Source organism: Lathyrus oleraceus, chromosome 4 (assembly GCF_024323335.1).
Source record: "Lathyrus oleraceus cultivar Zhongwan6 chromosome 4, CAAS_Psat_ZW6_1.0, whole genome shotgun sequence".
NCBI classification, from domain to species: domain Eukaryota; kingdom Viridiplantae; phylum Streptophyta; class Magnoliopsida; order Fabales; family Fabaceae; genus Lathyrus; species Lathyrus oleraceus.
In genome coordinates this window covers 390713621-390721959 of record NC_066582.1, presented here as the reverse complement: position 1 = coordinate 390721959, position 8339 = coordinate 390713621, and positions in this window count along the sequence as shown.

Genomic DNA, 8339 nt, shown 5'->3' with positions numbered 1-8339 from the left:
TGGAGGCATAGCAAAGGCAGGCACCTGCTTCCATTGCGGTAAGACCGGACACTTGAAGAGAAACTGCCCAAAGTACCTGGAAGATACGAAGAATGGAGTAGAGACTTCAACTTCAGGTATTTTTGTTATTGAAATAAATTTATCAACTTCTGCATCATGGGTATTAGATACTGGATGCGGTTCTCACATTTGTACAAATGTGCAGGGGCTAAAAGGAAGTAGAGATTTGGCAAAAGGTGAAGTTGACCTACGAGTTGGCAATGGAGCAAAGGTTGCTGCTTTAGCCGTAGGAACTTATGTATTGACTTTACCTAGTGGTTTAATAATTCAGTTAGAGAACTGTTATTATGTACCTGCAATTAGCAGGAATATTATTTCCATTTCTTATTTGGACAAGTTTGGTTTTTCATTTATAATAAAGAACAATTGTTGCTCAATTTATTTTAATGATATATTCTATGCTACTGCACAAATGAGCAATGGACTATATGTCCTTGATCTCGAAATGCCTATTTATAACATTAATACTAAAAGGATGAAACCTAACGAGTTAAATCCAACTTACCTCTGGAATTGTCGATTATGCCACATAAATGAGAAACGCATTTCCAAACTCCATAAAGATGGACTCTTGGACTCTTTTGATTATGAATCATATGAGACATGCAGATCTTGTTTAATTGGAAAGATGACAAAGTCTCCATTCACAGGAAAAGGTGAAAGAGCGAATGATCTTTTAGGCCTCATACATACTGATGTATGTGGACCACTGAACATACCAGCCAAAGGAGGTTTTCAGTACTTCATCATATTCACTAATGATTTCAGTAGATATGGTTATGTGTATTTAATGAAACACAAATCAAAGTCCTTTGAAAAGTTCAAGGAATGCAAGAATGAAGTACAAAACCAACTAGGTAAGAATATTAAAACTCTTCGATCAGATCGAGGTGGTGAGTATTTAAACCTAGAGTTTGATGACCATCTGAAAGAGTGTGGGATCCTATCCCAACTTACTCCTCCTGGAACACCCCAATGGAATGGTGTATTTGAGAGAAGAAATCAAACCCTATTAGACATGGTCTGATCCATGATGAGTCACGCCGATCTTCCAAACTCATTTTGGGGACATGCACTACTGACAACAGCTTACACACTTAACCGTGTTCCATCCAAAAAGTTGAGAAGACACCATATGAAATATGGAGTGGTAAGAAACCACATATGTCTTACATTAAGATTTGGGGTTGCGAGGTTTATGTGAAACGACAAGTTTCAACTAAGCTTGAGCCCAAATCTGACAAATGCTTATTTGTGGGGTATCCTAAAGAAACAAGAGGGTATTACTTCTATAATCCTTCTGAGGGCAAAGTGTTTGTCGCTCGAACTGGAGTTTTCCTAGAAAGGGATTTTATATCCAAAGGAATCAGTGGGAGGAAAGTGGAGCTTGAAGAAATTCAAGAATCACAAAGCATTGATACACCTATGGAGGAATTAGAGCAGGAAACACAAGTAGTTGTGGAAGAGCAACCTTCTCAAGTAGAACAAGACCAGCGTAGGTCATGCAGGATACGTCACCTACCTGAGAGATATGGTTATCTCATAACTGATCAAGGTGATGTATTACTCATGGATCAAGATGAGCATGTGACCTACCAAGAGGCCATAACTGGTCCTGAGTCTGAGAAGTGGCTAGAAGCCATGAAATCTAAAATGGATTCCATGTACACAAACCAAGTTTGGACCTTGGTAGAGCCTCCTGTAGGAGTTAACCCTATAGGATGCAACTGGGTCTTCAAAAAGAAGACTGACATGGATGGTAAGGTACATACCTATAAGGCAAGACTGGTTGCAAAAGGATATAAACAAACTCATGGGGTTGACTATGATGAAACCTTTTCACCAGTTGCAATGCTTAAATCTGTTTGGATTTTACTTGCTATCGCTGCATATCATGATTATGAAATATGGCAGATGGATGTCAAAACTGCTTTCCTTAATGGGAATCTTCTTAAGGACGTGTACATGACACAACCTGAAGGATTTGACATACCTGAAAAAGCCCTAAAGATATGTAAGTTACAAAGATCAATCTACGGATTGAAGCAAGCTTCCAGAAGCTGGAATCTTCATTTTGATGAAACAGTAAAACAATATGGATTCATCAAGAACGAAGATGAGCCTTGTGTCTACAAGAAGGTTAGTGGGAGCATGATCGTTTTCCTGGTATTATATATAGATGACATATTACTCATTGGAATCGATGTCCCTACCCTGCAACAAGTAAAGTCTTGGTTGGGGAAATGCTTTTCTATGAAGGACCTAGGTGAAGCAGCCTATATATTAGGAATCAGAATCTATAGAGATAGATCATAAAAACTACTTGGCCTAAGTCAGAGTACATACATAGACAAAGTGCTGAGACGCTTTAATATGCATGATTCCAAGAAAGGATTCATACCTATGCAACATGGCATGTGTCTATCAAAAACGCAATCCCCTTCAACTAAGGAAGAAAGGGATCACATGAGTAAGATTCCATATGCATCTGCAATAGGATCTATCATTTATGCCATGTTATGTACTCGGCCAGATGTCTCGTATGCTTTGAGTGCAACGAGTAGGTACCAATCTGATCCTGGTGATGCTCATTGGGTAGCTGTCAAGAATATCCTTAAGTATTTAAGAAGGACTAAGGACTCATTCTTGATATATGGAGGTCAGGAAGAGCTGGCTGTAATTGGATACACCGATGCTAGCTTCCATACAGATAAAGATGACTTTAGATTGCAATATGGTTATTTGTTCTGCTTAAACGGTGGCGCTGTGAGCTGGAAAAGTTCAAAGCAAGATACAGTTTCCGATTCTACAATCGAGGCCGAGTATATTGCTGTCTCAAGTGCAGCAAAGGAAGTTGTTTGGATCAAAAAGTTCATTAGTGAACTTGGCATAGTTCCTAGCATTGTGGATCCCATTGGTCTCTATTGTGATAACAATGGTGCTATCGCACAAGCTAAGGAGCCTAGATCTCACCAACGATCCAAACACATACTTAGGCGTTATCACCTCATTTGAGAGATAATAGATAGAAGAGATGTGAAAATATGCAGAGTACCTACACTTGACAATATTGCTGACCCACTGACAAAGCCTATTGCACAACAGAAGCATGATGACCATACTAGATCTATGGGCATTAGGGGTATGCCTGATTGGCTCTAGTGCTAGTGGGAGATTGTTGGGGTAAGCCCTAGAGGCCAATACTTTTGGTACTTGTATCGAATTATTTATTAATAATAAAAGGATTTTTCTTTATTATGTTTGTTTAATAAAGTCCCTAGAATAGCTAGTCCGTTTAATGTATCAAGTATGACTTAATCATGAGATCACATTAAACATAAGGACACTATCCTTAAAGTATCCGTAGTCGAGCTTTATTGTGAAGTGGGATAACATTAAAGCATTAAGACTATTATGTAGATAGACTGATGATCACATCTCATGGATCATGGATAAGGAGTTATCAAGTCTTAAACATAGGTATGAATATTAAGAGTAATATTTATACTGGATTGACCCGCTATGAGAATACTATATAGAATGTTATGCAAAGTGTCATAAGTTATTCTCATGGTGATAATGGTGTATACCACCCTTCGACCTGAAACCACTATGGACTCTAGATGTAGAGTCGAGTGCTTTATTGCTGATCAAACGTTGTTTGTAACTGGATAACCATAAAGACAGTTGATGGGTACTCCACGAAGCATGCTGAGGGACATGAGTGACCTAGATAGAATTTTCTCATCCTGCATAACATGATAAATGTCTATGGGCCCAATATTGAACTGGATAAGGATGACACGGTCTATGCCTTGTGTTCAATATAAACATAAGGGCAAAAGGGTAATTATGCATATAAGTATTATCACAGAAGGATTTATCAGATCACATGACATTTTCGTGTCTTGGGTAGCAGTGATGTGTTGCTAGATACCGCTCACTGTTTATTATGTTAACTACGTGATTTAATATAATTGCCAATGCCGCGAAAACCTATAGGGTCACACACAAAGGACAAATTGATGAGAGATAGAGTAACTAAGGAACACCGTAAGGTACAGTGTACTTAAGTGAATTGTAGAACATCGTAAGGTACAGTGTACTTAAGTAGAATACGAAATATGGTAAGGTACCACACGCTTAAGTGATTTTGGCATATTATAAAAAATATGGGCCACTTACACTTAAGTGGGCTTTTTAGCTTGAAGCCCACATAAGTGGTTCTATAAATAGAACCCTTGTGCAGAAGCATTAAGTGCGGTTGCATTTTCGTTTTCTCTCTCTCTCTCTCTCTCTCTCTCTCTCTCTCTCTCACACACACACACACACACACACACACACACACACACACAGACACAGACACACACACACACACACACACACACACACACACTCAAAGCCTTCATTCGTAGCAGCTAGCACTGAGATTGAAGAAATCCGTTTGTGTGGACTGAGTAGAGGCGTTGTCGTCGTTCAACATCCGTGATCGCTCCGTAGATTTGCATCAAAGGTTTCAATCGTCACAAGAGGTAACTGTAAGACCCCAATTTTGGCCCTAAGATCCCTCATGGCCCATATCATATCATATCATGGCCTCAAGGATCATTGCATGCCCTAGCTTCCCTCCTAGTGGGTAGGTTATCTCGTGAGTGTGGTTCTTGATCACCAAGCATGCTTTGCATTTGTATATCTTTGCTTTTCATATGTTTACTAACCAAAAAGTACAAAAATATTGTCATCTAACCATGTTACTTGCAGCTGAAGCAATCATCAGTCAAACAGTCAAATCAGCCATTAAACAATGGATGGTGGCCATTCTTGAAGAATTTGGGCACCATGATCAATAATCAAGAGTTCATATATGTTGTGATATCATTTGGAATCAAGATCTCAAGGAATTAGGGTTTGGAATTCATCAAAAGGTGGTTCAGTCAAGCAAAACCCTAGAAAGTCAACCCTTGGTCAACTGTGGATTTAATCAGTGATTTGAAGGTGGGAATTGGTTTGAGGGAGCTCACTCATGTCCATATAAGCCTCATATATCATGTCAAACACCATCATGAAAGAATTTGAAGTCAAACAGAAAATTTCCAAAAATAGAAACTTGACCTGTAATTGGAATTTGCCAAAAATGGAAACTTCTTGATCCTAAACTTGCATCATGATACAAGCTTCAAATGAATTTTTGCCCAACATGAAAGTTGAAGATCTTGTTCTCCCATTTCCAAAAAGTCCAAGAACACTCAATTCCCATGTATGGTTGGCAAGTTATGATCAAATCATTTTCAGAAATTTGTGAACTTCAAAAGGCCATATCTCTCAAACCATTTGGCCAAATTGGGTGGGGTTTTTTCCTACAAGTCACATTTGATCCCCTTTTTCCAAAAATGTCATCATCATGCTATAAAACATTACCAATCAAAATGGCCTTTTTGGACTTGCATGAATTAATTTCAAGTGTGGTGTAAAAATGAACTTTTGAATTAACCCTTTTCAATCCATTTTGCCAATTGAGATAGTTCAGAAAATGCATTTGGGATCTGTACAAAGCCCATTTCGCAGCCAGCTCATGCACATGCACCATTTGAGTGAGAAACCACCAATTAGCAAAAAAACTTGTCATTTAAACAAAATTCTGTTTTACCACTTTGATTAATGAAGTTTAGCTCCACTAATCACCACATATATACCTCATATTCTCTCTGAACACAACCCTAGCGAACAGCAGCCTCACTCTCACAAAAAACAGAAAACTCTCTTTTCTCTCAAACTCTCAATTTCTTCATTTTTGAATTTCTGCTAAAAACTCCAAAGGCCTCGAGCTTGGTTGGTTTGTTTCATCACTTGCCATCATTTCTAAGTCTTTTTCAAAGCACAAATCTCAACTGAAATCAAGGAATCGTGACTGTTGCTTCAAGCTTCCATCAATGGCAGATCTTGGTTGCAGCTGGAATTGAGTTTGCTGAGCTAAACTTCTTCAACCATTCATCAATACCAACTACAAGCTTCATCTGTTTGAGCTTATATCCCCAAATCAACAACTGTTTCACTAATTTCTTCAAAAGCAAGTAAGATTTCGATTCCTTCTTTTTTCAAAATCATGATATGCAATGTGTAGATCTCATTACCCTGGTCATTATGAGCTTTGAGTTGATGAAAATGGTTAAGTATTTAGCAAGTTATGTTGAAATGAATGTTGATGTTCAAACTTGTTCTTGCTCGATGCTTCTTGTTTAGCATGATTTGATGAATTTGGTTGTTAGATTATGCATGTGTGATGTTTGCTGATCATGATAGTATGTTCAATTGGTATTTCTGGGCAAATTTATTTTTTCGATTTGTGAAGAAGATGATGATGAACACTGTAGCTCGAGAAACCCTAAAATGCATTTTCCAGAATTTTGTTTCACGTGGTGTGCATGCGTTTACTGTTCCATTAGCCAACAGCCAATCAGAACATTCCGTTTCCATGTGCAAAACGCCGCGTTTTGTTAAGTGACTTCAGTAATTTCAAAATTGCCATTCCGTGCCTAATTGACTATTAATTCATGTTATTTTTGCAATTTTAATTCCATTTGATGCATCATCTTGCAAAAATCATAACTCATCCATTTGTGATCCAAATTTCATGAAATTTTTTGCATTATGCTCTGCTTGATCTCTACTTATTTATCATGATTTTTCCTGATTTTTGGATGGTTGGTTTTTAATTGGTATTAGGGTTTTGTTCATGTGCTCATATTTTGTACCTTTTACCAAATCCTTTGTAAAATAATGATGCATTATCCATTTGATCTGAAATTTTTTGTGCATAAACTAGACACATCCATGGTGATTTTGGTGTAGAGTTTGTGAATTTATCTTATCTGGTTTGTGAGTTATGAATTTTTGAATTAGGGTGTGACAATTTGTGTCACACCATTGATGTGCAACTTCATGATTTTTGATACCATGCTTCTTGACCTCCAATTGATCTGAATTTTTGCATGAACCTACTCTTGGATGTCTAGTTTACATGTGATTTTTCTTGGAATTATTTGTAGCATTTCCTAATTGTTTGAGATTTTCTCCCTTGTTTGACCAAAATGTTGACTTGTGTGATACATGTTCCCATTTCATTTGTGAAATTCTCATACTTAATTAGATGGACATGAAATTTGACATGTGATTACTAGACATCTTAAGCTTTGCCATGGTGTTGATCCCATTCATTTCTCATATGTTATCACTGATTTATGAATTTTTGAAGTTGATACATGTTTGGTTGACTTCTTTGAGCATGCTTAAACTTGCCTTGCCTTTCTGATTTTCATTGACTATCTTCCCATGATCCAAATGAGCTGAAATTTTATATGCATGTCATGTTATGGATTATGATTGATCATGAATTATTTGATGATTTTTGGAATTGTTTATGATTGGGTTTGAGTTAAGTCTTGCTGTTGACTTCTATGAGCTTTCATTTGCCATGCTTTGACTTCTTTTGCTTATGAAATGATGATGATGCATGATATGAACATGAAACCAATTGAGCTTGCTTCTTAAATGTTTGAATTTGATTTTGATTGGATATCATTTGCTGTTTTGACTTTCTCATTCTCTTTTGACCCTAGGTTTGTCCTAGTGGTCTTATTGCTTATGTTTGAGTTCATGTTTTCAGGTTAAGAAGCAATTGCCTCAAAGAAATTTATACAAGTTGAATGAGTCTATTTGATTATCATGGGCTAACCTCTTTGTTTTGTAGGTTGCTTGGCTCATATGCCTTGAGACTTGTGCATTGCACATTTGTCTGTTTGTTTTGACTGATTGATTCCTACCTCCTTTTTGCTTTAACTTTTGAATTGTGTACTGATTCTGTTTGACTATTTCAGGTACCATTAGTTGCTTAGTTCTTTGAACTTGCTTTGCTTTGCTATTTAGCAATTTGCATTTGAGGTATAATTCCTTTTTCTTCATGTAGTCTGGAAGACCTGGCCTGTTATTTGGCTAGGCAACTGTCTCAAGTCCTCCTTAAGAGGCAATGCCTGTGTGTGTTTACATTTGTCCCAAGCAGGAAAAGTCCTTCAAATAAGGCAATTGGTAGAATCCAAGAGATAAGCAACCTATCTCCTACTATTCTGTGAGTCTTCTCCTTGCTCCCATTACATGGTTGTAGCATTGAGATTCAAGCCCAAGATCTATTGAGTCAATAACTTGTGGAGAGAGTTCCTACTTTCTGAACTCCCACACCTTCTGATATTCAATGCTCTCCCTGACCAGGGATAAGAGCAATGAGG